This window comes from Labeo rohita, chromosome 1, assembly GCF_022985175.1.
Source record: "Labeo rohita strain BAU-BD-2019 chromosome 1, IGBB_LRoh.1.0, whole genome shotgun sequence".
Lineage (NCBI taxonomy): Eukaryota > Metazoa > Chordata > Actinopteri > Cypriniformes > Cyprinidae > Labeo > Labeo rohita.
In genome coordinates, this window is record NC_066869.1 from 16,286,902 (window position 1) to 16,314,239 (window position 27,338).

At 35.9% G+C, this 27,338-nt stretch overlaps 1 pseudogene; it reads right to left on the bottom strand.

Annotated features, from left to right (window-relative positions):
* Positions 1-2,077: 2,077 nt before the first annotated feature.
* The window catches only part of LOC127170305 (nuclear factor 1 X-type-like), a 105,177-nt pseudogene continuing 79,916 nt past the window's right edge, over positions 2,078-27,338 (bottom strand).

Here is a 27,338-nt window from a genome sequence, read left to right on the forward strand (position 1 = left end):
GCCGCTTTAAATGATCAAACACTTTCTGATTGGCCAAAAAAAATCTTATAGTGATTACTAGTGTCATTACTGTTATAATTGTGCATTATGCTTGTCTCTTTCTATTCCCCCCCTAAATTTGTTCATTATCCACATGCCATATTATTCTTAGTGCACTGTGTCTCCTGATTCAATTTGTGCATAAGGTGCAATTAGCAAATCATCAGTCAAGTTCTTTAAACAGCTGGTCTCAACCACTAAAAAAAGGTGCTTTAATTACAGAGTCAACCGTGAGACTCTGAATTATGACTAAACGGAAATAAATACAACACAAACACAGATCTGTCGTGCATCTTCTGATCCAGCGCTTTCCACCGACAGCCAAAAAGATCCAGGACCGCACCGCTTCCCAAGACACACCGTCACTGCTGGTCTCAGATGTAGGAAGGGTAAGCGGATCGGCCCCCGGGGTCAGTTTCTACCCAGAGCCCGCTGCGTTTGAGCGAGAGAGATGTGTATGATATAAACATGTGAAGCATACAGACAGGGATATAACATTAGAGTTTACAACATCTTGCTTGAGAAAAAAGGTTCAACTTTTTTTTTTTTTTTTTTCATCAAAAGAGGGAAAGATAAGGATAGACATCTACGGTGCCAAGAGCGAGAGACTGATAAAGACAGAGGTACAGAGAAAAAAGGGACCCAATTATTTTTTTTTTTTGCCTTTTTAGCTTTTTTTTTTTTTCCATCATTGTACAATAAAAAGAACGAAATCACATCCATTTTCTTGTAGTACTATATACTGTGTATACGGCTTGAGAAAGCTCAGAAGAAGGAAAGACGGGTGTTCATCATTTACAAGATGGTGTCTGTGAACAAAAGGCACTTTGAATGGGACAACCTTTAAATGCTCACCTATACACTACAGCACGAACACTATGGGAGCTCATTTACATACAGGAAGTGTTTCCAGGACGATACGGGGCGGCCGTGGCGCACTGATGTTTTTTCCCCCCCAGACGTGATTTTGCCTCTCGTCTCGAACCACGTGTGCTCTAAACTACGACTAACGAAACCCTACTCACATTAACATCGACACGATCTTACCTAAATGAAGCTGAGTTTTGGAGCGAATGTGATCTGATTGCTTGTGACGAACCCTCTGCTGAATTCTCAATCGTGATGCTTCATCATGGCCGTTCCTCCAATCAAAACATGCTTTTCTGCATATTCGGTATTTCTGTGCATTCAAGTCTTCCTGGGATGTTCGTATTTACGAGTTGCTTGGTTGTCAAGTGTATTTAAATCCCCTTTAGGTGTGTTTGTGCTTTTTTTCAAGTTTTTATTAATTTATGAAGGCGCTTCATTTACGTTTTTTTCACTCTATAACAAGTAAAAAGGAAGAGATGATCGGTTGCAGCTTAAACTGAGGCGTTACAGCGATATGTCACGACACGTTGAAGAGCCACAATAGGGTATTTATTGTTTTAACTTCTTAAAAATGACTAAATTTGAAAGCTGAGACTTTGTTTCATACCTAAAGTAACCTGCTCTGTCTTGTTTGTCGGCACGTTGTCGTTTCCTCTCTTCCGCGATGTATTTTTCACTGATTTGTTGCTTGAGAGCGCCATAGCAAAATGTATAATTCATACACTGTAATACATTTATGTGCGTTCAACTCATAAATACCATCTTTCTGACATGACTTGAATGCACCTAGACATTTTAAGGAGTAAGAAGGGGCACTGCTTTCTTAAAGGTTGTAGTAAAATGCCTTTTGTCAGAACCAAAATATATATATAAAAATCTGAACCCCCCTTAGTAAATACAAAAGAGAAGAAGAGAGAAACAGAGGCTCGTAAAACTTGTCTCGTCAGAAACAGTCGTTCTGGTGTGGTATTATTCGCGTATGAGTAACAGAAGCACCAGTATTTTCTTCTTTTTTTTTTTCCCGTAATACATTTGCTTTGTAAAATCGTTCCTTCGGCCCCCACCCCTAAAATAGTTTAAAAACAAAAGCTTACAAATAAAACATTAAAAAAGATAAATGAAAAGTAAAAATTAACTTCCCCGCTTTTAACGCTTACAAAGACTGGGATTCTTATGGCCCTCGTGTTTAGAGTCCAGGAGCTTGCAGACTTCAACTTTTTTTTTTCTTTTTTCACTTGCTTCGCTTTCTTAAAAATCTGAAGACAAACACAGATATCTACCCAACACATTGCACACGGCTCAGTCCACATAAAACTTTTTTTTTTCTCTCAATAATAACACTTTTCAACAAAGAGAATTTTCTCTGAAAAATTGGTTTCTGTTCTGAAGGTGTATTTGTGTCCTGTTTTTGATCTGCGCTGACCTGATACGACAGTTCTGCCGAGATGATCTGATGTTTGTGGCATTACTATGTTTGGACGTCACTGACTCGGGTCAAAGGTCAAAAAATAACTAGACTGCCGTAGAGCTCATTTCACAGCGGAAGAACTATACATATGTCCATATATATATATACACACAGTATGAGTACGATATGTTCTGGATAACATCTATCTATAAATATGATGTTTGCAGTTGCTCATATGTTGTTTGCGCCAAGCCCATGATACATATTGTACATATTTTCTGTAGCTTATACATGAAGTGAAGACCCTGAATTGCATGTAAAGGGGACACCGAGGCACTTTGATGTGTTTCAAGTGGATGATGAAATCGTCAGCTCTCAGCCAATCAGAGTCCCTGACAATGTGATTGACAGCCAGGCAGTCCAGTTATTTAGTGAGGTCAGTGGTTTCAAATGTTTTCTTTTTTCAGTTCAATACGCTTGTTCTTTAAATAGGGTACATATTGTAAAGTCATGTTTGATAGAGGGGTTTGAATTTAAAGGTTTCCCTTTGTCCTTTAAGGAAGTGGGTGTGTGTCATAGTGCAATGTTTGTGTATGTGTGCATGTATGTATTTAGTTGACCACTGTGCTAATAAGCTAAATGAAATGGCAGCCGTGAGAAGATTGTCGTGCGAGTCAGGCTGTACTGGTGAACTGAGGAGTGGAGAAAAAAAAAAAGCGGCAGTAAAGTTATGAACAAACTGTAAAGTGATGGAAAATGTGATTGGCAGGAAGGGCAGAGCACTGTCTACATAATAGCGATCCAAAACATCTAATTAATGAAGCTCCAAAAGAAAAAACTTGAGATTGTCTGTTTGTTAGTCACATTCTAGTTGAAAGAGAGCTGTTACTCTAAAAACAAAAAACACCTGGGAAAGCACAATTCCACATGCAGTCCGATCCTCAGGAACAGGAGCAGCTATGTTATGCAAACTAAAAATCGCACAAAACCAGAAAACAAACACAAGTGAATGGGTGAATGTCACAAAAACATATCCAGGTCACATCCCAGAATCAAAAGAGAATATCTGCCAAAATTTTGGGTCACTGAAATTGTCTGCATTGCGACAATATTTTTATGACAATCAAGCACATTTTTTATCCGTAATTCACATTAAACAATTTCTAATTTTCAAAAAATGAAACAACGAAATATCAGAGTTACATGCTACCCTGGACCACAAAACCAGTCATAATATATCATCTGAAAGCAGAATGAATAAGCTTTCCATTGATGTATAGGACAGTATTTGGCTGAGATACAACTATTTTTAAAATCTGAAATCTATATATTGAGAAAATCGCCTTTAAAGTTGTCCAAATTACGTTTTTTGCAATGCACATTACTAATCAAAAATTAGGTTTTGATATATTTATGGTAGGAAGTTTACAAAATATCTTCATGGAACATTATCTTTACTTAATATCCTAATGATTTTTGGCATAAAAGAAAAAGTGTTAATTTTTGACCCATACAGTGTCTGTTATATAACAAACCATACAGGTTTATTATTAAAAAATAAGCAAAAACCAGCCCAGGTGACAAAAAGTAATGCAGTAATGCATTTAGTTCATTTTTAATGAAGCAATTGTTTTTTATTACAGCCCGATAATGAAAATTAGATTTTTTTTTTTTAGGGATTATGGTAATGAGAATTTACGATTAAAAAAGGCTTCATTATCATGAAAATTTCACAACAGATATTTTTTAAATAATATATATGTATATATATATATATATATATACATATATATATATATATATTTTTTTTTTCTCAAAATGTAATTTTAAAATTTTGGATTTGGGGTGATATGACCTGGAAAGGTTTTTTAATATTCACCAAAAAGTACTGCAAAACCAAACGCAAAGTAAAGCAGAGGAAGCCCTTGTGTACTGTAGGATATCAATGCACAAGCACTCCGATTGATCGATGGTAGCGAAGAGGTCAGCGATGGATGCGCCAAAACACTCATTAGTTCATGCGAATCTGTTTTATGACTCAAATCACTGGCCTTTTAATTCATAAACACTACAAAACGAAAAATGATCGTTGAGTCACAAGCTTGACATTAAGGTCACTCGTGCTTGACCCTTCCCATTCCTGTCTATATGATGCTGTGATGTGCGTCTCAGTGTAGTGCTGTTACTGACGTGTGTGTGTGTGTGTATTGCTCTGCTGGTACTCATCTGTGTGTGTTTTACCTTACGAACATGTAGCCTGACTCTACATCGCAAATCTAAGGCCAAAAGCTTCTGTCATCCCTTATCATTAATCATATAGTGCATACGTTTAGTTGAATTGCACTCGGTTAGTGTTATCTGTTGTTTCGCTCACAGTCTATTGCTTGTCATCTGGTAAACAGCGAGAGGATGCCGAGTTCACACTGCACTGGAGGGCGTCACCAAAATCAGCAAATCCAGATTAGGAAGCGTTAGCCCGAGCCAATCAGAAGGCTCCAGCCGAGTCTCTCCATCCAATCACACGTGTCCGACATCATCCGGGTCACATGTCCATTTCAAATGTCCCTTTTCGATGATTTCAATTTCTAAATAGAGTTCTGACTGGGAAGAGATGGATTTTCCTCGCCATGGCATATGAATAAATTCAAGGAAGGTAAATGAGATTGGTCTGTTCTGGATGTCTCGGGAACATGACGAAGGTTCGTCGTTCCTTTGTTTGGTTCTCCGAGCTGTCCAGACTGGCAGGGTAATGCTGAAGTCTTCCAGATCCCTCATCCCAAAGAGGGTGTCAGCGGTTTGGGGAATCGTGTGTGTATTTGTGCGTGTGTCTGTGTGTGAGTGAGACTTTACAGGGGGGCATGTGGGAAAGTTCCATACTTAGCTTTGTGACTCCTTTTCCAGTTTTCATTGTGGATTTGTGTCTGTGTGGTTCATGAAAAGTCTCGTCAAAGGAACCATGACTGTAAGAAAAGGAAATGAATGTGAGTCACTCTAAAAATAACTTCAGTTAATGTTTCATAACGACACTCCTGTTTAAATGTCTGAATAAATGAGTTTTCTATCCAATTAATCTTAAAAAAATAATAATTATGTTCATTTACTCATAATCATGTCCCAAAATTGAAAAATATTAGCAGAAATTATTTGCCATTAAAAATGTGTAATATATAAATATACACAGACTTGCAAGAGATTTTAAATACACTCTTTGAGAGGAGAGTTTTCAGCAAATAATGACTGTGTTCAAAAGTTTGAGGTCAGGTATTTATTTATTTTTTTAGTATAAATTAATACTTTCATTCAGCAAGGATGCACGACAGTCAAACCAAACTGTATTCAGACACCTTCAACATGTCTCACATTATCAGTTTATTCGCTATAGTTTAGAAAATGGTAATAAAATATGACAAGAAATTATGTCAGAACAAATTAATCTTTATTAATGTCAGATAACTTTGATATAAGGATTACTGTTAGTATGACAATATTTACACATCGATCAATACTTTGTTGACCAATTACCAAGCAATGCTTAATTTTGTTCAGTCTGTGGTGTATAAAGGTTGCATAAAAGAAAAAAAAAAAACACTTGAGCAAAACAAGATCAGGTGATAATTGAATAAGTAAATAATTTATCATTTATAATAATAACTTAAGTGAATAATTTTTGGTCTCAAATTTTTTTAAATCAATTTTACTGGTAGTCCACTGTATGAAAAATTTATGGGTATAATATATCACAGTTTATTTCGCTGTCCTCAATTACATAAATAAACTATAGTGTCCTGCACCCACTAGTAAAAAAAAATAAAAAAATTATCTCTGGTGTCTGAATCATTTTTAGTTTGACTGTATATTGACCAAAAGTGGCATTAAAGACTTCTATAATGTCGGTAAGCAAGGTTTCCAAAAAATAAAAAAATAAGCAACATAACTGTTGTCAACATTGATAATAATAATAAATGTTTTTGAGCAGCAAATCAGCATATTAGAATGATTTCTGAAGGATCATGTGACACTGAAAACTTAATGATGCTGAAAAATCAGCTTTGCATCACAGGAATAAATTACATTTTAAAATATATTGAAATTGTAATAATTTTTCACATTTTTTACTGTCATCTTAATCAAATAAATGCAGACTTGTAAATAGTAGTGTTCATAAAACCCCTTTTGGAGTCTTGGAAGTCTTTTAAAATTTCTTTGATATTTCCTGGTTTCAGGCAGAAAGCCATGTGATTTTGGAACAGTATATGCAAACACTTCAAAAGAATGTTCGCTGTTGACATTTCCTGACAGTTTGACATTTTTATCAGTGCACTGTGACAGTTCTCAGAATAACCACTAGAGTACAGTGGACACAATAATAAACACTCACACTACTACTACAGACCAGCTCAGAAATCTCTGCGCTGCTGCGTTTATGTCACTGCTTCCAGCTGCAAAATGAATGGTTAAACAAAGCTAACATTGTTCCCTGCTGGATTTAGCTTGAATAAATATAGTGTTTAGATGGTATCTAAACAGAAATACTTGACCTAAGAAGTTTGCTTATGTTTCGACTCACTAGAAGTTCTGAAATCTGTGGATCCCTGTGGGACTCATATTATCTTTCTGTCTTTCTCACTGTAATCCTCAGTAGTACTGTCCATCCTTTTTCTTAAGTTCTCTCCTGTTGAAGTTCATGTTCAACTACCTATGACATCATGTCTGGTTGCTGAGGGCAACCAGACAGTCGGGACGTGACACCCTCTCTCTCTCTCTCTCTCTCTCTCTCTCTCTCTCTCTCTTTCTCTCCTCAGTATGTCAGACTTTCTCTCTTGCATAGATCTACATGTTAAAACTACTTTTAACACACGTGAACTAGACTAAAAACAGTTTACTCATCATTCAGTATGTTAAAAATGAACAGGATAGTACAAACAGTCAGACAGTCTGACTCTCACTGATAGAAATGATGTGAGTTAAAGAAAACAACTTTTCTGTACTAATAACTTTTTCCCTCGGTGGAAACGTAAACAGAAGTTTACTAGGATGCATCTAAGAGTTTTTTCCCTCCAAAACTCCATGTGGTAGCACATGGGAATATTCTTTGCAATAAGCCACCAAGACAAGAACACAAACAAAATCGCAAAGGGTCCTTTTACATATTTGTGACAGGTGGTGTTTAACTGGCTAATCTCATGTGACAGAGCTGCATATTAACCTGTGCTATAATTCAGTAATTCTCAAAAGTTTTTGAACAGTAAGATTTTTAATGTCTCTTCTGCTTACCAAACCTGCATTTATTTGATCCAAAGTAGAGCAGAAATTTTGAAATATTTTTACTATTTAAAATAACTGTTTTCTATTTGAATATATTTTAAAATGTAATTTATTCTTGTGATTTCAATGCTGAATTATTAGCATCATTACTCCAGTCACATGATCCTTCAGAAATCATTTTTATATTCTGATTTTCTGATATTATTATTATTATGTTGAAAACAGCTGAGTAGAAATTTCAGGTTTCTTTGATGAATAGAAAGTTGAAAAAGAACAGCATTTATCTGAAATAGAAATCTTTTGTAACATTATAAATCATCAATTTTGATCAATTTAAAGCATCATTGCTAAATATAAGTATATAAGTAAATATAATATTCTATAATTTCTTTCCAAAAAAGCCTTTGAATGGTATAATGTTACAAAAACTTTTTATTTCAGATAAATGCTGATCTTTGGATCTTTCTGTTCATCAAAGAATCCTGGGAAAAAAATAAAAAATTAAAAAATAAAAAATTAAAAAAAAAAAAATAATAATAATAGCAATAATAATAGCAGCAGCAGCAAATCTTGAGCAGCAAATCAGTATATTAGAATGATTTCTGAAGAATCATGTGACACTGAAGACTATGTAAGAGTAATGTGAAATGAAAATGTAGCTTTAATCACAGGAATAAATTACATTTAAAAATATATTTAAATAGAAAGCAGTTATTTTAAATAGTAAAAATATTTCACAATATTACTGCTTTTGCTGTATTTTGGATCAAATAAATGCAGGCTTGATAAGCAGAAGAAAAAAACATTAAAAATCTTACTGTTCAAAAACCTTTGACTGGTAGTGTATATAAATTATATATAAATTGCAATTTTAAATTGTAAATAAAGGCAAATAAATGCAGTCCTGGTAAGACTAAGAAACGCCTTTTAAAAGACATCTAAAATCTTACTGACCCCAAATTTGAAAAGTTTGAAACATAGAAAGTTAGTGTATATAATCATACTAAAAGTAATGCAAAATAGACTTTCATTGGTGGTAGATTTCCTAAATCAAACTGCCACGAACAGATGAGACAAAAAGTACATTCTGGACACCGCAAGTGTGTAAATGTGTATGCAGGACTTTATGACACAAAAAAGAGGACAGTGTAAAGTCATACTTACTTACTTACATAATAAATCTGATGAATCATAAGACATTTGGTTTTAGAATCAGTGAGGAGGAGGAGAAGGAGGAGGAAACAATTGTTTCCATGTGTATGGTCTTATTGTTAGTGCTTGTGGTTTTTGTAGCTGGTGCAAGTGGGAACACGGCCACAAAATCCATTTGAAATGAGCAGCGTGTCCCTCGGCAAACCCCCAGAGAGCCGCTGACTGCTACCAACCACACGCACTTAACAGTGCTCAGACCGACGATACTCGCTGATCAAAAACACATGATTGATGGACAAACTGAAGAGGCTGCTATTTTCAATTTAAAGGAATATTCGAGGGTATTTTCAACTTAATGTGAACGCACCACATCTTTAGCGTGATGTTGATTAGCAAAGACTCAACCCTCAGTGTGTATAAACAAACAGGACATGCGTTTACAGTAAATACACTTTCAATGGAAGCCTACCAGACAAGCAGACCCGAGGGTCCAAACGCAAAAATGTGCAGCAGCTCGCATTTGCGTTTGAGTGAAATCAAAATGGACAAAATGCTCCGCGGCTTGCTTGCTAAGCTTCACTTGAAACTCTATTTACTATAAACATGTTTCCCATTTGTTTATACACACATTATCTGTGGTAGGCTAATCAAGAGCATGCAACACATGTCCCTAAAGTAAATCTGCATGTATGCACATACCTGAGTCTGCTGTGGGATGTTCAGAAAGTTGTTGTCCCGTGATCCGATGCCGACAAACCTGTTGGAAGCTGTGGAGCCTGGCGCTGGGTATGCTGCTGGGACACACACACATCCGTCAGCATTCACAGCTGTGATGTTTGTGTTTGCATTGTAAAGATTTCAACATGAAGCTTATATTTTAATTACTGGCACTAAAATATAAAATAAACAAATGACAAAGGTGAAGTGCGCATTTGTGGCACTAAATGGGATTGCAATCTGTTCGCGTAAATCAAGGAGTCAAGGTTTGGCTGGTTTGCATTGGCCAAGCACCTGCTGGTTGATTACGAAACTACACAAATATGAGGGCAAACGGTGTCTTTTTACACTGAAAAGTTCCAGTTTACCAGCCAGTATGTTTTAAAACTAACCAGCAGGGATGGAATATACAGATTGGAATGTTACTAATATTAAAAATATTCTTAAATATTGGATGTTTTGATGTTGAGCGAATGTTTTTTGGAAAAGTATAACGGACTTTATGCTTCTGCTGCCTTTAATGACACAGCTTAGGATATTCACTACTGAAAGGCTTGGCACTAAGAACCCATAATCAAACATAAGCAAGCGCTCCAGCCAAAAAACTGTCATTGAGATGAATGGGGATGCTAATGGATAGATTTCTCTAGGTATTACAGTCCTTCTTGGACCAACGGCAGACAGGATGAATGCTTGAAATATGTCTGAAATCATTTTTTAAATTCAGTTCTGCACCGTTGGTTGCACAGAAATCTTTAACAGTACTAAGCGGTACACCAGCATTAACTGATTTATAGAACATTTTCCTTGGAGTGTTATGAAAACCATATATTTGCATGCTTAGTATGAGCTAACGCTTTTGTGTTTTGATAAATGGCTGGTGAAGAATAAAACTGCAGTTTGGAATCAAGGATTTGATTGAAAAAATGTTCGGGTGAAAAACACCAAAATTGAAATGTCACTTATACTTTCAAAATTTAAAGCATTTGTGCAGGGATGGGAGGGAGAATTTGAACTAGAAAAAAAAAAAATCTGACTTTCAGTAGGAAACAACAAAATTTAAAAAATTCAAACATTTTTAAATTCACTTTCAAATTCAAATGTCAAATTCAGGGCAGATGTGCAGGGGTGGGAGGAAGAATTTGAACTGGGAAAAAACAGACTTTCAGTTGAAAATGCCAAAATTTAAAAAAAATTCTAACATTTTTGAATTCCCTTTTTCGAATTTCAAATTCAGGGCAGTTGTGCAGGGGTGGGAGAAAGAATTTGAACAACAACAACAAAAATAGACTTTCAGGTGAAAATGCCAAAATGTAAAAATTGTAACATTTTTTAATTCACTTTCAAATTCAAATGTCTAATTCAGGGCAGTTGTGCAGGGGTGGGAGGGAGAATTTAAGCTTAAAAAAAAAAAAACAGATTTTCACCTGGAAATGCCAAAATTAAAAAAAAATGTTGATTCACTTTCAAATTTAAATTTTAAATTCAGGACAGTTCTGCAGGGGTGGGAGGGAGAATTTGAAGTTAAAAACAACAACAACAGACTTTTAGTTGAAAATGGCAAAATTACAATTTTTGAATTTACTTTCAAATTCAGGGCAGTTGTGCAGGGGTGGGAGGGAGAATTTGTACTGGGAAAAGACACAGACTTTGTTGAAAATAGCAAAATTACAAAAAAAACTGCAGTTTGGGATCAGGGATTTGAATAAAAAAAAAAATGATGAAAAACTGCAAAATTTTAAATTCATTTACCCTTTTAAAATTTCAAAATCAATACAGTAATGGGAGTGGGAATACAGGGGTGGGACTGAGAATTTGAACTAAAAGAAAATGACTTTTGGTTGAAAACAACAAAATTAAAAAAAAAATCAAACATTTTTGAATTCACTTTCAAATTCAAATTTCAAATTCAGGGCAGTTTTGCGGAGTGGACTCCATGGGATATGAAAAGCATTTATATGTTTGCAGATGTGTTTGAATGTGTTTGCATGTGTGTGATTGTCTAAATATGACTGAAAACGGCTGCTGTGTGTATAAAAGCACCGAAAGATGGAAGGTAAAAAAATGGAGGGATACAACAGGTTGAGACCGATACACCATTCCATAGATATGAAATGAACGAATGAGAAAAACACAGAAAGAAAAAGAACATTCACGTGTGAGAAGGGGAAAAAAGGAAGGGATGGTCTTCTCAAAGGTTTGCTCAACCAGGCTCCTCCTTTTGCCCACCCGCCCTGCTGACAGCACCCGACACACACACATCCCAAGCAAAGACCCACAACCCAGTGCCGCCCGCTCTCACACACTGCCAGACACATTACAAATCCCTTCACCTGCACGTCTACACACATTTCTTTTTTGTATTTAGCTTGAAGTGTCAATGGAAATGCGCTCTCGCTGAATGTGGGGCGTCATTTTTTTTGTTTGTTTGTTTGGAGTCCATGCCAGCTGCCCTGAATTTGATCTCTTGAAGGAAGAAAAGAAAGAAAGGAAAATGAAAAGTGAGAGTGATGAGGAGGGAGGCTGATCTATGGGAATGATTGGCTGGTGCTCTTGCTTTGTTTCAGCCAATGAGAGGCAACGGAGTGTCTCCATCCCCATTTAATTGCAAAAGTCAGCGACTGATTGCAATCGGATAAATAAATGAAAAAGCAGGATGAAAAGGGAATAGAATGAGAAAAATGAACAAAGGAAAAAAGTCAGATGGAGAAGAGCAGGGCATCTAAAGCCAGAAATATACTTTACGCAAGTATGCAAACAGGAATGCATGATCTGTGTGTGTTATTATATTGTGGCGTTAACAAATTTCGCTACTCAAGGGGGCACGAGAGTTTCCCTAAAATAGCTATAGCACTAAACCTGTTCTTTATTATCCAGATAGCTAGTTATAAACGTCAATAGTATCTGCGTACTTGCGTAGGGTATGTTTCGGGCCTCAAAAATCGTGTTTCTATCACTCAAAGAGTTGATGAGTTATTTTCAGCGCAGCGGTAATGGGGCGTTTTCAGGGCTCTGGTGGGTCTGGTGCTTGAGCGGACACTTACAGGGCGAGGCCGGGGGAGCCGACTCCGCTCTCGGGGTGTGTGTGGCTGGGTTTGTGCTCGGGCAGGGGAAGGGGCATCGGCACCGGCCGCGCTACCGGAGGAGGAGGAGGTGGCAGTAAGAAGGAGCCGGGCAGTTTGTTCTGACCGCTCCCGTTAGGCTGCAGATACACACACACACACATACAGATGGTGAGGGGGTGAAAGAGGCACACACGCACACACACACACACACACACTCACACAAATACAGAAATGTGGAGGCGTGCAATCACGAAGGGTGAGATTGAAATGTTACAAACGTACAAAGACATTTAAAAATTAATAAACAGGTACACTGAGTTACTAAAGTGTCATGAAACATTCCGTTTTAGATTAGATCAGTTTCGCAAAAAATCCAAGAAGTGTTTGCTAAACTTGCCGTAAAATTTCATAAAATCTTGTAATAGCATTTTCTTTAAAAAAAAAAAAAAAAGGCAGAATTAGCAATTCTCTCCAAGCTACATAAGGTTAATAAAAATCTTTTTAATAAAAAAACTACTTGTAATATTTAAAAATAATAATAATAATAATATTCAATAATGCAGTTATTATGAATTAAATATTTATTTTCAATTATCCATACAATAACAGTAGGTACTGGGGCTGTTGAGCTACAAAAACAACATAAAACCATCATAATATTTCCAGTCTTGTGAAGTTTTTTTTGTGACTTTCATGAATTAAGTTTCCCCTTATTTTTTTTGGAAATAATATAATTGAATACTGATATACTGATAAATACATCACACACCACTTTTCAGATCATTTTCAAGTTGGTAACAGATTCACATCACATCCATATGATGAATTCTTGATTTTAAACCCAGAGGAAGAAAAATATGACGTGCAATCATTAATACTACCATTTCCATTTCGAAAAAGTGTTTTAGAGTTTCATGACACTTTGTATAACAAATGAGGTGATGAAACTGAAATCAAAACAGGAAAAACAGAGACTGTCAAGTGTTAGATAATGGAGAGAAAGAGAAAGAAAGAGAGGAGAAAGAGAGAGGGACTTTAGCAGAGATGTGTGTCAGCGTGTGTGTGCGTGTGTCCACTGGTGCTTTGTGAATCATGATGCTGTGTGTGCGTGTGTGTGCGTGTGTGTGTGTGTGCGCGTGTGTGTTACCTGTGCCCCCGGCTGCCCTGAGCCGTCAGCACAGACGAACTGGACGAACTCTTTGAGCGGGTCCTGATGGTGGTGATAGCGGATGGTGGGGTGGGTGAAGTATGGACTGGACTGCTGGATGATGGAGGGAGCAGGGAAATGAAGGGCAGATGCTGAGGCACGCGGACTCCCTGAGAAAGAGAGAGAGAAAGAGTGAGCGAAGTGTGTGAGAGAGACACAGTGTATTAGCATCTGTGTGTATGCTCATATAAACTTTGTCCCTCTTTAAATAATGTCCTAACCTTAATGGAATAGTAACATTTTGACAGTATTTATTTATTTGACATTTATGCATCCTCATTTACACAGGTATTTTTCATAAAATGAATATGAATGGGGATTGGGGGTCCAAAAAGGTACATTTTATTATACCATAGCTTTGTGAGGAACTGACTTTTTAAAGGAAACCTCTTAAAAGACTCTCAGATCTCATGTTTAATTAAAAAATGGTTTAATTAAAAAGTCTAGGGTGAGTAAGATTTTAAAATGTTCTTGAAAGAAGTCTCTTCTGCTCACCAAGGCTGCATTTATTTGCTCAAAAATACAGTAAAAACAGTAATATTGTGAAATATTTTTACAGTTTATTCTGTTAATATATTTTAACATGTAATTTATTCCTGTGATGCAAAGCTGAATTTTTTTAGCATCATTACTCCAGTCTTCAGTGTCACATGATCCTTCAGAAATCATTCTTATATGCTGAATTGCAGCTAAAGAAACATTTATTATTATTATTAATGTTGAAAACAGCTGAGCTGCTTCATATTTTTTGTGGAAACAGAGACCTTTTTTCAGGATTTTTTGATAAATAGATAATTCAGCATTTTTTTTTTTTAAACAAATCTTTTTGTAAATTTTACTGTCACCTTGAATCAATTTAATGTATCCTTTCTGAATAAAAACATTAATTTCTTTAAAAAATGACCCTAAATTTTGAACGTAAGTTTGAATGAAGAATGTACTACATTAATAGTGCTGTTTTTTTTTTTTTTAATCAATTTTGCACCTTGACAGCTCTAGTCCCCATGCACTTCTACTATATGGAAGAGAGCAGCTTGGACATTCTGCGTAACATCTATTTTTATGATGCACATAAGTCATACAGGTTTGTAATAACATGAGGATGAGTAAATGACACAATTTTCATTTTTAGCTGAACTGTTTCTTTAAGTGCCATTTCCAGCATCCTCCTTTTTGTCTTTATCTCATCCTGTCCCTTTTTTTGTCTATCTCCAACTCCCTCTTTTTCTTCAGTCTTTCTTTTTTTTTTGGTGCTTCTTAATCTCATTAGGTACTGGGCAGGAGCCAGGCGCTATGGGGTGCCAACAAACACACACACACGCAAATGCACTCATAAACGCCCTCACACACACACAAACACAAATGGTATCTTCTCAATCTCCACCAGAGTTATTCATCACTCACAAAAGCAAACCACAGTATCTCTTTCACAACAGCGGCCAACATCCATCCATAACTCACACAAACGCATTAGAAACGGCAGCGAGAACGTCTCTCGCATGTGCATGCAGTCTGCGCTCGTCCCCCGGCCTAACGCAAACCTTGCTTTTTCCACTGTCTCGACTCTACATAAACATTCTAACCAGAAGCGTCTGCCGGAGAGAAACTTCCATAATCACACGCACGTATAATCCATTTAAAGCCGCCGCTCTCTGTCCCGCTGACCTTTACTTGATTAGGGCTCGCCGGCTGCAGCCGGACCCGAACGGATAGCGATTCTGCGCTTTTCCCAGGGCCGTCGGATGGGATTAAACATCCGGGACGTCAGGGAGAACACGGGAGGGAGCTTTGAATGGCTCTCCTTTGGGTGGGAACGGAGACGTTTCGAGCGGCCTGCGAGACTTGCGGTCTTAATGCCTCTGAATATCATCGTCGTTTTACTGACGGGATTTTCATGGCGTTCCGAATGCGCCTGCCAAGAAGAGCCCCGATAAGAGCACTCCCCCACCCCCCGATCATCATCCCCCACATACACATGCTCTCCTTCACATTTTGTCCTGTGCCAATATGAATGACAGCATGTCTGTATAACAAGCAACATGCTCGCTGACTAATTTTAAAAACGAGGAGAGCGAAACGTACAGTTTTTATACGATTCTCTCGGTCACGCATCTGTTACGCATTGGGAAGCTTTCTAAACGTTCCCTCATGGCTTCCCCCGTTTGTGTCTCCGTCCCTCTCCTTCTCTTTTCTTCGACCACAAATAGTCGCTGGTAATTCACAAGGAAGTTGAAATGAGAACGTTTGAAATGAGAACAAAATGAGCAAATCAGCTGAGATGTGAGCTCAGATGAGAGCTCTGCACACTGTTGTTTAACTGTTAAATGTGCACCGTTCATCACAGAGAGCAGTATCAGCATCCTGGGAATGGAGGAAATGTCACATTACAGCGAATACTTTTAGTAGGGATTCTAGTTCCAATTTGATATTTTTGATGCAGATTCATTATTGATTCTTTTTTGGAATTCTGAAATGTACATTTTTGTGGATTACAGATTATTACAGATACAGATAAAAGATAATTTCAACAGAACAGACATAACAAATCAGAAATAATTTAGTATGATTTCTGCAAAAGACTTGAGTTTATAGTTTAACGGCAACTAAAGCACAAAAAAAAAAAAACACCTTAAGAACAACAACAGTATTCTTCAATGTATTGTGGAGTCAGAAATAATTTATTAATAACTTAAGATTCAGTAAGTAAGTCCTACTGCTCCGAATCGATTTTATTGATTAATTTTGATTGACTAAAAAGAACCGACTCATAAGAGTCATTTGTTTGGGAACTAGACTACACTGGCTACACAGATTTTAGTAGCAAATACAGCTAAACAGTGGTGCAAGAAACACTATCATGTATTTTAGTATGGTTTTCATCCACACAAGAATGCACATTCAACAACTGTTAAAGAGAACCAAAAAATTAGATAAGAATTGATTATTTAACCCAAACAAGAGTTTTCAAACTTCATTGCATGTGCACAGGATTTCATAGAGCATCTTTTATATCATAGGAATTTTTTTAAATATTTTTTCTTGTCATTACATTGTTTAGAGCATAAGAAAAAAAAATGAAAAATACAATTTTTGAAAATTGAGAATAATATTTTATTCATACGTTATGCTACATCCTCTGTAGAGGGCATTAGGACTTTAAAAAGTCATATTTAATTTTTTTTTTTTTAAATCACAAATCAAATTTTATTTTTATACCAATTTTTATATAAAGATGATTCTCAACTATGTTATGAAACATAGAATATACCATTTTTCTTTATGCAAAATGTGTCTAAAATGGCCATTATAAACAATGCATCTATAAACTAATTTCCATATTAATGTGTTTTTGGGGCAACATATAACGAAAAAATAAGTGTAATAATGGGAGTATTAATTGGCAAGATTTTCATAATAATATCTAATATTTCATAGCAATACTGAAATATAATTTCTTTCCCTATTCACTTGTTGCGTCTCCCAAAATGTGTAATAAACATGCTTTAAGTCCCAGTGATGTCCTGTTTCATAACAAAAAGTCATAACATGTTCCTGAGATGTTGTTTTATAACAAACAATTTGAAAATTAGTCAGATTTAAATGAGCATTACAAAATATTATCATATTTCCATAAGGGTGTTAAATTTGATCACTAAATTAATGTCAGCCATTTTTAAACGCCAAGGAGAGGGAGTGGTCATGGTGAAACTTCCAAACATCTGGTATCTCTGAAAAGCCTTGAAAGTGCTCTGTACAGAACATCCAGACTTAAAATGGTGACATGTAAGATCTCAGTGAAATCGCTAAAAACTAATGTCCTCTACAAAGGACAAAACTCCATAGCTGGTAGTAGGAGCATATGATATCTACATGCAGTGACGCATAATTTGCTTCAAATGAAATGAAGGTCACACGATTGAAGGAACATGAGAGAACATCCAGAAAGCACACACTTGAGAAATGGAGGTAAAAGCTATGGATGAAATGATGATGATGATGAGAGAAGAGAGGAAAAGATGGAGAGCAAGAGGGAACGTGGATGGATGGTGTCGTTCATAAACTGTGGCAGCTCCTTACTCTCGCTGTCTCTCTGCCCAGCCAATCATAGGCCTCCATCAATAACTCGCCACTGTTTAGAGCCAATCGAATGCCACCGAGGGCAATTTTGGACTAGTGTGGTGCCATAATGGGACTTTTGGACCAATCAGAAGCCTACGCTGCAATCTAATACTTTAAATCCCTCCTTTCCCCCTCCATTCTGTCTCTCTTTTTCTCTCTCTCTCTCTCCCTGCTGGAGTGTGTCTGTCTCACCTGGTCTCACGCCTGCCAGCATGGGCAGCGGGTGGTGTGTGAAGGCCATTCGGGGGGACCTCGTCTGTGCTGACAGGGCGCTGAAATCGAATTTCCCCGCTGGCTTCTTTAGAGACCCAGGAGAGGACAGCCCTGCCAGAAACCACACGTCAACAACAACAACAGCAGCAGGGCACAGCACACACCAATCAAACACTCGCTGACTAGCTCAACTAACTAATTCAACTACTCCTTAAATGATCATTGTTGGTTTTTGAAGCGATACAATATGTACTGGTCATTTTTGGTAGAATTTTAACAACAATGTTTATATTTTAGGAACTACTTGGTAATTTGGGGATAATCTAGTGAATTAAATAAAAGAAATATCATAGTTGATTATGTTCTCCATTTCCTTGGAACTGGATCAAAAAGTTATAATATAAAAAAAACTATATAAATTATGTAATAAATAGAATAGAATTATATTATTTTACTATAATTTTAACTTTTTTAAAAAATATTTTAATAACTATTTTCCCTATTGATTTGGAACTTCACTGACAAGTTCTAATATTTTAAATATTATTTAAAATAGTATAATTAATAGTACAAAAGACTTGAATTAAAAAAATAAAAACAGTGTAATACCTATTACAAAACAGTTAGTTCTGACTCTAAAATCTGATTGGATGAACCACATTGCAAATATCCAATATTCACACACCTGTGAACGAGTTGCAACATTGCTTGCCAAGCGTAAACAACTAAACTCAGCTTCACAACTCCTTTAAAAGACAAGTTAGTCCTCGTCTTGACTTGTTTAGGTCACATTCTGCTTTGCATTTTCACATTCCTCCACGTTTCTTTGCCGTCCTTAATGTGTAAATAACGTAAAGCAGTGCTGTCCACAAATAGCCATGCAAATATAGCCTGTAGCTGTACAAACGTTGACACATTTCTACCGTGGCACAATGCGTATAGCATCAAACCACCCGGCCGTAGTCTTCAGTAAGTGTTCCTTAACTATTAAATTAGCAACACCTCAACTGGTTCAATCCATCACCAGAAAGATGAAAGAGAGATGAAAATAACATGAAAAGGTGAGAAATTGCAGGAGAAAGTGATAACAGAGCAGGGATGGCTCATAATTGGAAGATAACCAAAACACACACACACAGATAGAGACTCCTCCTGGCACCCATTGCTTAGTGTTACTCATACACACACACACACACGCTTAAACTTCACTTCAGTTTGATGCTATTTTTTCCTCTCTACATTACAAGGCATTAAATCCCATTTCAGCTTAATTCCCTTTTCTCAGTTCACTTTTGAGTGCGTTTGTTGTTCTCGCATGTGTGTATGCGCCAGAGAGAACACCCGTGTGTGTGGGAGTGTGCAAATGCGTGTGAAAGTGTTAAGTCTGTATATGTATATTTATCACAAAATGTGTACACATGCACACAACACACTCTCGCCTCCTGCTTCTTTTGAAAAACGAATTTGATGTACTATAAAAATAATGCATTCAAAGATTCTCGGTGCAAAACATTTATGAAACTTTTACGAATGCCAGCTAGTTCATTTTCAGTTTTTAAGCTTCATTTACATAGTATTTGGGACCCTCTGACAACATCCGGCATGTTTGAAATTAATAGTGCACTTAAATTCCTGTTTCACAATTTGTTGTCGGCAGAAGTCTCTTCTGCTCACCAGGGCTGCACTTATTTGCTCAATACAGTAAAACAGTAATATTGTGAAATATTATTACAGTTTAAATTAACATTTTTCGACTTAAATATATTTTAAAATGTAATTTATTCCTGTGATGCAAAGCTGAATTTTCAGCATCATTAGTCCAACTTTCAGCGTCACATGATCCTTCAGAAGTCACTCCAATATGCTGATTTATTGTTTTTTTAAAAAAAATAAAAAATAAATAAAATTGTGACCCTGGACCACAAAACCATCGTAAGAAGCACAGGTGTATTCGTAGCAATAGCCAAAATACATTATATGGGCCAAAACTGTTTTTCTTTTATGCCAAAAATCATTAGGATAATAAGTAAAGATCATGTTCCATGAATATATTTTGTAAATTTCCTACTGTAAATATATCAAAACTTAATTTTTAGTAATATGCATTGCTAAGAAATGAATTTGGACAACTTTAAAGGCGATTTTCTCAATATTTTGATTTTTTTGCACTCTTAGATTTCAAATAGTTGTATCTTGGCCAAATATTGTCCTAACAAACCATACATTAATGGAAAGCTTATTTATTCAGCTTTCAGATGATGTATAAATCTCAGTTTCAAAAAGTTGACCCTTACGACTGGTTTTATGGTCCAGGGTCACATTTGAAAATGTAACTCAAGATATTTCATTGTAAATTTAAAATGAATGTGTTACTTTACTAGTTACTTGAAAAAGTAATCTGATTATGTAACTTTTGTTACTTATTACAATGTATTAACCCCAACACTGTTTATTATTCTTATCATTATTTATTAAATAATGACTAGAAATTGTTTAATGTGAATTGGGGACAAAACTTTGCTTAATTATCATTAAAACAGTCACAATGCAAACAATTTCAAAGGCCCAAAAATAGGCTCAATTTTATTTTGTAAAATATAATTAAAAAAAAAAAAAAAAATATATATATATATATATATATATATTTTTGTATGAAATATATAATATATAAAATATATAATAAATTACCCTTATGGATGCTTTTGTGGTCCAGCGTCACATTTCTTATTATTACAAATGTAAACTGTGATACTTTTGATACTTTTAAACATTTAAAAGAACAGCATTTTTAAAATGGAAAACTTTTGTGACATATATGTCTTAACATAACATAAATGTCTTTACTGTCACTTTTTGGTCAGTTGAATGCATCCTTGCAGAATACAAGTATTAATTTCTGTATTTTAAAAAAAAATTCTCTTTTGAACCATACTAACTAAACCTTGACCCACTGGTTAACATGGTGTTTGGGTCAGACAGAGGCCGAAAAATGATCGTGCACAACTAAATAATACTTCCTGTGCTTGAAAATTTCACTAACATTATAAATGGACAACATAAGAAAAAAATGCTTTTAAAATGCCCTTTTCTTAAAAACCGCTCAAAGGTTTGAAATGAAAAGCATTGCTTTCAGATTATGACATTTACATACAAACGCAGAGCAGATGTCTCCCACTACTGTAGATACACGGAAGCGCCATCTGGGACCAGAACACAGACTGAGAGTGTGTGTACGTGTGTGTGGCTAATGCGTGGACAGAAGGTGCACCTGTGTAGTGCATTTTCTCAGTGTTTGTTTGCGTGTATGTTGCTCTGACTTCGACTGTCCCATCTGGGCTCTTCCAACACTATAAGCTGATTGTGACCACAGCGATCATTTAGTTTAGTGTCTAACATACTGCCAAAGGTTAAAGCACCCACTGTTGACAGTAAACCTCTCATATTATACTAAATAACATCATTAAACATAACTTTAACAAGGTTAAAAAATGTTAAGCTTCAAGGTCGACATCTGATGCCCTGCTTTCCTGATGCTAACCTGTCTACTCCCACTACTTGTGTACATGTGTAAGTGTGTGTAGTATGTATTCTAACCATGGTAAGGAAACTGCACACCATCATTCTCATGTTTTATCTTCCTGTCTTGAACACTCGTCAAATGGTGCTGCACTGCAACTGGAGAAGGGAATCATTAACACGAGAGGAGAGAGGAAGAAGGGGAAAACATTGTGTTGATATCATGAACATAGTGCAATTTATGCCTTTTGCACCGATATGATACCGATACCCAGTCTGGCCCCATTCTGCACATTTCCACTGATGAAAAGGATTTTAGGCTCAAAAACCTTTTTACACTGACTTCTCGATGGCCTTATAACGGAAACCACTAGCATGCCATTCCAAAATCACTCATGTTACAATATAATTTAACTTTTTATTTATTCCTTTAGCATTGAAAATTTTTAATATTAGAATTAAGTTATTTTCTAATGCTGGGCAACGATTAAATGTGATTAATCGCATCCACAATAAAATTTGTGTACATAATATATATGTGTGTGTGTGTGTACTGTGTATATTTGTCATTTATATATAAAGACAAACATACAGTATATATTTTGAAAATATTTACATGTATATTTATAGTCATAACATTTATATTATATATAAATATATTTAATATATAAACATAACATTTTTCTTAAATATATACATGCATGTGTGTGTATTTATATAAACTAGTGCTGGCAACGATTAATCGTAATTAACCACATTCAAAATAAAAGTTTTTGTGTACAAAATATGTGTGTGTGTATCATGCATATTTATTATGTAAATATAAAAACACACACATACAATATATATTTTGAAAATATTTACATGTATTAAAAAGTATATATTTATATTCATATAATTTATATTAAATATAGTTATATTAATATATAAACATAACATTTTTCTTAAATATATACATGCATGTGTATTTATATATACATAATCAGTACACACACATATATTATCTATACAAAAACTTTTATTTTGGATGCGATTAATCGCAATTAATCATTCCCCAGCTATATTATTTTCATAATTTTTGTTTCCAATAACAGAAAAAAATTCAACTTAAGATTTTTAAGACCTGTTCTTACTCTTTTCTTCCTGCAGTGGAGTTTACACTGAATTAAAAAAAAATATTTAATCCATAATGCAGGACTTTTAATTATAAACTAGGACTCTTATTTTGAAATGTATATGATTCACTTTCTGGTGTATTTACTACACCAGCTGTGCATGGTTTCTGTTTTTCCGTCCCCAAATGTAAGACCTCTTAAATGACAGTTAAGACTTTTGTTATACCATTTAAGACTTTTTAAAGAAAGATCTATTTTGGCCAAAAGCAGCATGGATTTCTTTCTTACAAACACAGCTTTTTGCTTCACAAGACGTTAATTGATGGACTGCAGCAGTGTGGATTTCTTGTGAATTATCGTGATGTTTTTATGAGCTGTTTGGATTCTCAATCTGACGGCACCCATTCACTGCAGAGGATCCACTGGTGAGCAAGTGACGTAAAGCTAAATTTCTCCAAATCTGTTATGACGAAGAAACAAACTCATCTACATCTTGAATGGCCTGAGGGTGAGTACATTTTCAGCAATTTTTTAAATTATTGGGTGAACTATTCCTTTAAGCACCATATTTTGAACACCATGTTTGTAGGCACAGCCATTGAAGTCCTCGTTCGAGTGGAGATGTAGGTTGGTTCTCAATAATGACCGCTAAGTGTCCAGACTCTGGTATCAGCACCATTTCAGTGTAAAAGGCGTATTCGTGTGTATATGTGATGCTCACCTGCATCAACATCATTCGGCCAGCCGCTGGACTGGGAGCTGGTGCCGGCCGGAGAACGACTGGAGTAGAAAACATCATCGACAGGACTCTCCATCTCACTGTCATCTATAGACTTACGCTTATTAGAGCTACAGAGAGAGACAGAGAGACCGAAAGAGGTTAACCAATATCCCCGTGACAGACTCCCGTAGACAGATACAGAGAAACACAGAAAAAGTGCAGAGATACAGACGACTCTGACAGACTTAGTACCTCCGAGGAAGACTGGCGTACAGCTCCACCTCAGACCTACAGCGCAAGAGGAACGACAGACAAAGGGGAAACAGGAGGAAGGACAAAAAGGAGAGCAAGACAGATCAGATTTCCACTGAAAAGAGACTGAAACGGGCACAAAGAGCAGGCGTATGGGTGTGTGTGTGTGTGTGTGTGTGTGTGTGTTCACCTCGTGGATGGAGGAGAGGCAAGTGAACGTCTGCCGAGTGCTACTTGGTTGATATTGTAGTAACCGGGACTTTCCAGATCCGCAAGAGAGAAATTAGGACCTGATGCTGTTGCAACAGGGGCTATGGAAGAGAGAAATGCGAAAAGTCTAAACTTTTGAAACGTAAAACAGAGAGAGAGAAGTTATGATTAAATCTATGCTAAATGAACGTTAGATGTGTTTACTAGTGTCTCCTACAGGTTTTTTTTTCTGTTTGCAGACTACCCTATCAATGGCAAGCTTTTTTCCAGGGTTATTGTCATAAACTAAAAATAAAAATAAAACTACAACCATTAAAAAACATTTTCATTACCTGAAATAAAAAAAACATTAAATGAAATAATAACATACATTTAAAAAGGCAACATTTTTCATTTTCGTTTAGTTTAACTACCAAAATAATGTAAACTAAAACTGAAGTAAAAATGACAACAAAGTGACTAAAAATAAACTAAACTTAAAATAAAAAAGTATAAATATAATAAAAGAAAAAAATAATAAATATATTAAATTTTTTTTTTTTAAAAATTAACAATACCAAAACAGCACTTTTTTCTGCTCACGAATTAATGATTTGTAACCCTGGACCACAAAATTATTTATTGAAAATAAATAAGCTTTCCATTGATGTATGGTTTGTTAGGATAGGACAATATTTGGTCAAGATACAACTATTTGAAAATCTGGAATATGAGGGTGCAAAAAAATCTAAATATTGAGAAAATCGCCTTTAAAGTTGTCCAAATGAGGTTCTTAGCAATGCATATTACCAATCAATAATTGTTTGATTGGTATAGTTTTGATATATTTATGGTAGGAAATCTACAAAATATCTTCATGGAACATGATCTTTACTTAATATCCTAATGATTTTCGGCATAAAATGAAAATCTATCATTTTGACCCATACAATGTATTTTTGGCTATTGCTACAATATGTATAATATGGTTTTGTGGTCCAGGTTACATTACAACAAAACTCTAAAACTGATTAAGATACATTAACCTAACAAATTACGTGATTTAAATGAGCAATTTGAGTCGGACACAATAAATTCAAGTGAACAGGTGAGTCATCTGAAAAGATTCAGTGAGGATGTGAGTTATCTGACCAGTTCATTCCACAATTTGATTCAGTTTTTTTACCAAACATTGCACTGATTCATTAATAAGCGATTCATTCACTGCATATTTTTTGCAGTGTTCTGTTGATTCAAGAAAACACTGGCACTTACTCTGAGACACTCGTACCAGCTCGGCTACGTTCCACACCCCTGAAGTCACAAAGCAGTCCTGAAAACTCAGATGTCCTGTAGAAACAACACAAATTCACACTCCTAAACTAAACACATTCCTCGCCTTGGGAACTTGGGCTCTGTGATAAGAGCCCAGTACCACATGCATCAAGCATCAAAATATAATGCATAAATACAAAGATGTTAATATCAAGTAACTTGAGTTCAGAAAAAAGTTGTCGATATTGCTATACAACAAACTACACTACTGTTCAAAAGCATGCATTTATTTTAAATTATAATAATATTTCACCATATTACTGATTAGTATAATACTGTTTAAGTCTATGTGATGTATTTTTCTCACCGTTTGGTGGGGGTTTGATGTCCGATTCTCCTTGTTGATTGGAATTGTCTGATTGCCCAGATTCTGCATTGAGAGACAGAGAAAAGATGCATATAAATGGCAGAAAATGGCTCACGTTCAATTACTACTGTTGTTCAGTGATGTTTAGGCACTTGGATACAAGGACACTGCGAGCAGATATTGTCGAGCCGTGTGAACACGAGAGAGAGAAAATGAGAAGCGAGTACATATGCATGAAAGTGTGCGTTATCAGCACAGTTTATGGCAGGCTGCGTGTGCATGTGTGTTTGTGGAGGTGTTTATCGGGCGGCTCTAGGTGATAAGGGAACACACTGGCTCATGCCAGCATGATTTGATAGAGTGTGTAGAGATTAGGACAAATACACTCGCACAAACAAAAGAACAGCAGTCTAAACGGAGGAGAAAGAGCAAGACGGTTTTATTTTTTCTCTACATTTAGCGTGTTGTCTCCATCTCTCCCTCTCTCTCGCTCTCTCTTTCTCTTTTTCTGGAGTCCTGGCAGCCATTTTAGTCTTTGGCAGCCATCTTAGTATTGGCGGTGCACACACATTCCTGCTAGCTGACGACACACACATACACACACAGGATAAACATAGGCCCAAACCCATGAACAAGGCTGGAAAATGTGTACAGTAGGTTGAGTTTCGCATGGCATACAGCATCCCAAGTCCTGTTTGAGCTCATCGACGCTCACGCTGAGAGCAAAAGCGCTGCCACAAAGCGTCCGCGAGTCATTCAGTCTCGATGAGTGTTGGAGATTCCCGGCGAGATGAGCAACGGCTACTGTTTGAATTCACTGCGAGTTCGAAAGAAGCCCAGGCTGGTACTACTCTTTCAAAACAGTCACGTTTTTGTCATTTTTGAGCTTGGCAGCAGCAGCGGTCGCACCTTCTACTATCAATACAGAGAAAGGAGCAGCTGGGATGTTCTTCAAAATGACTCCTTTTGAGCCCCATGTAGGGAAAAAGGCATTCACGTTTGTAACGACAGAATCTGTGAACTTTGTGATCTTTTGATACTAGTGTTGCACGATATACCAGTACTTAATAGTATTAAAATACCCTGATTTCAAAAACGGTACGATTCTGCAATTTACTAGTACCGATATTTTAAGAATGCATTTTAATGAGAGCCGTATTTCTGCGTGTCTGTGTTAGTGAAGGGCGCAGACGCTGTTTTTGTTTACTACACACATACGTGTGACGCCCGCGGTGTTTTCAGCCTCTGCCACCTCAATATATGAGTACATGAACACATGAACATAATCTCTAGAACTGCTCTGAGAGTCATTTTACCATTTCTTTGGCGGAAAACTATCGTCATTATAATGAAGACCCTAAAGGTCTTCGCAGCAACCCGTCAAAATAAAAGTGGTTTAACTTGACAGTTAGAAATATATTAATATATTACTTAATGTAAAGATAGTACTACTACTACTACTAATAATAATAATATTATTAATACAATGTTTAAGGAATATTTACCAGAAAAAATATTTACCAAAAAAATTGTAAATATACAACACAGTATTTCTGGAAAAAAAGAAATAAATATCTTATAATAAATTAATGCTTTATCAGATCTAATAATCCTTTATAAATTCATCAGACATGCTTTTGATTATTAAAATGTAATGAAACAATTAAAATAGAATCCAGAAAATTAATGGAAAACAAAACTAATAATAAAATGTATTTCATAGGGCCCTGAAAATATGTAATTTTTGTTAAACCTTTAACAAATTGCTGTTAAATTCTGCCAGTTTCATGATTTCAATTGATTAGACAAGCTTTAAAATAGAGTTTAGTAAAATTTAAATGGAATTTA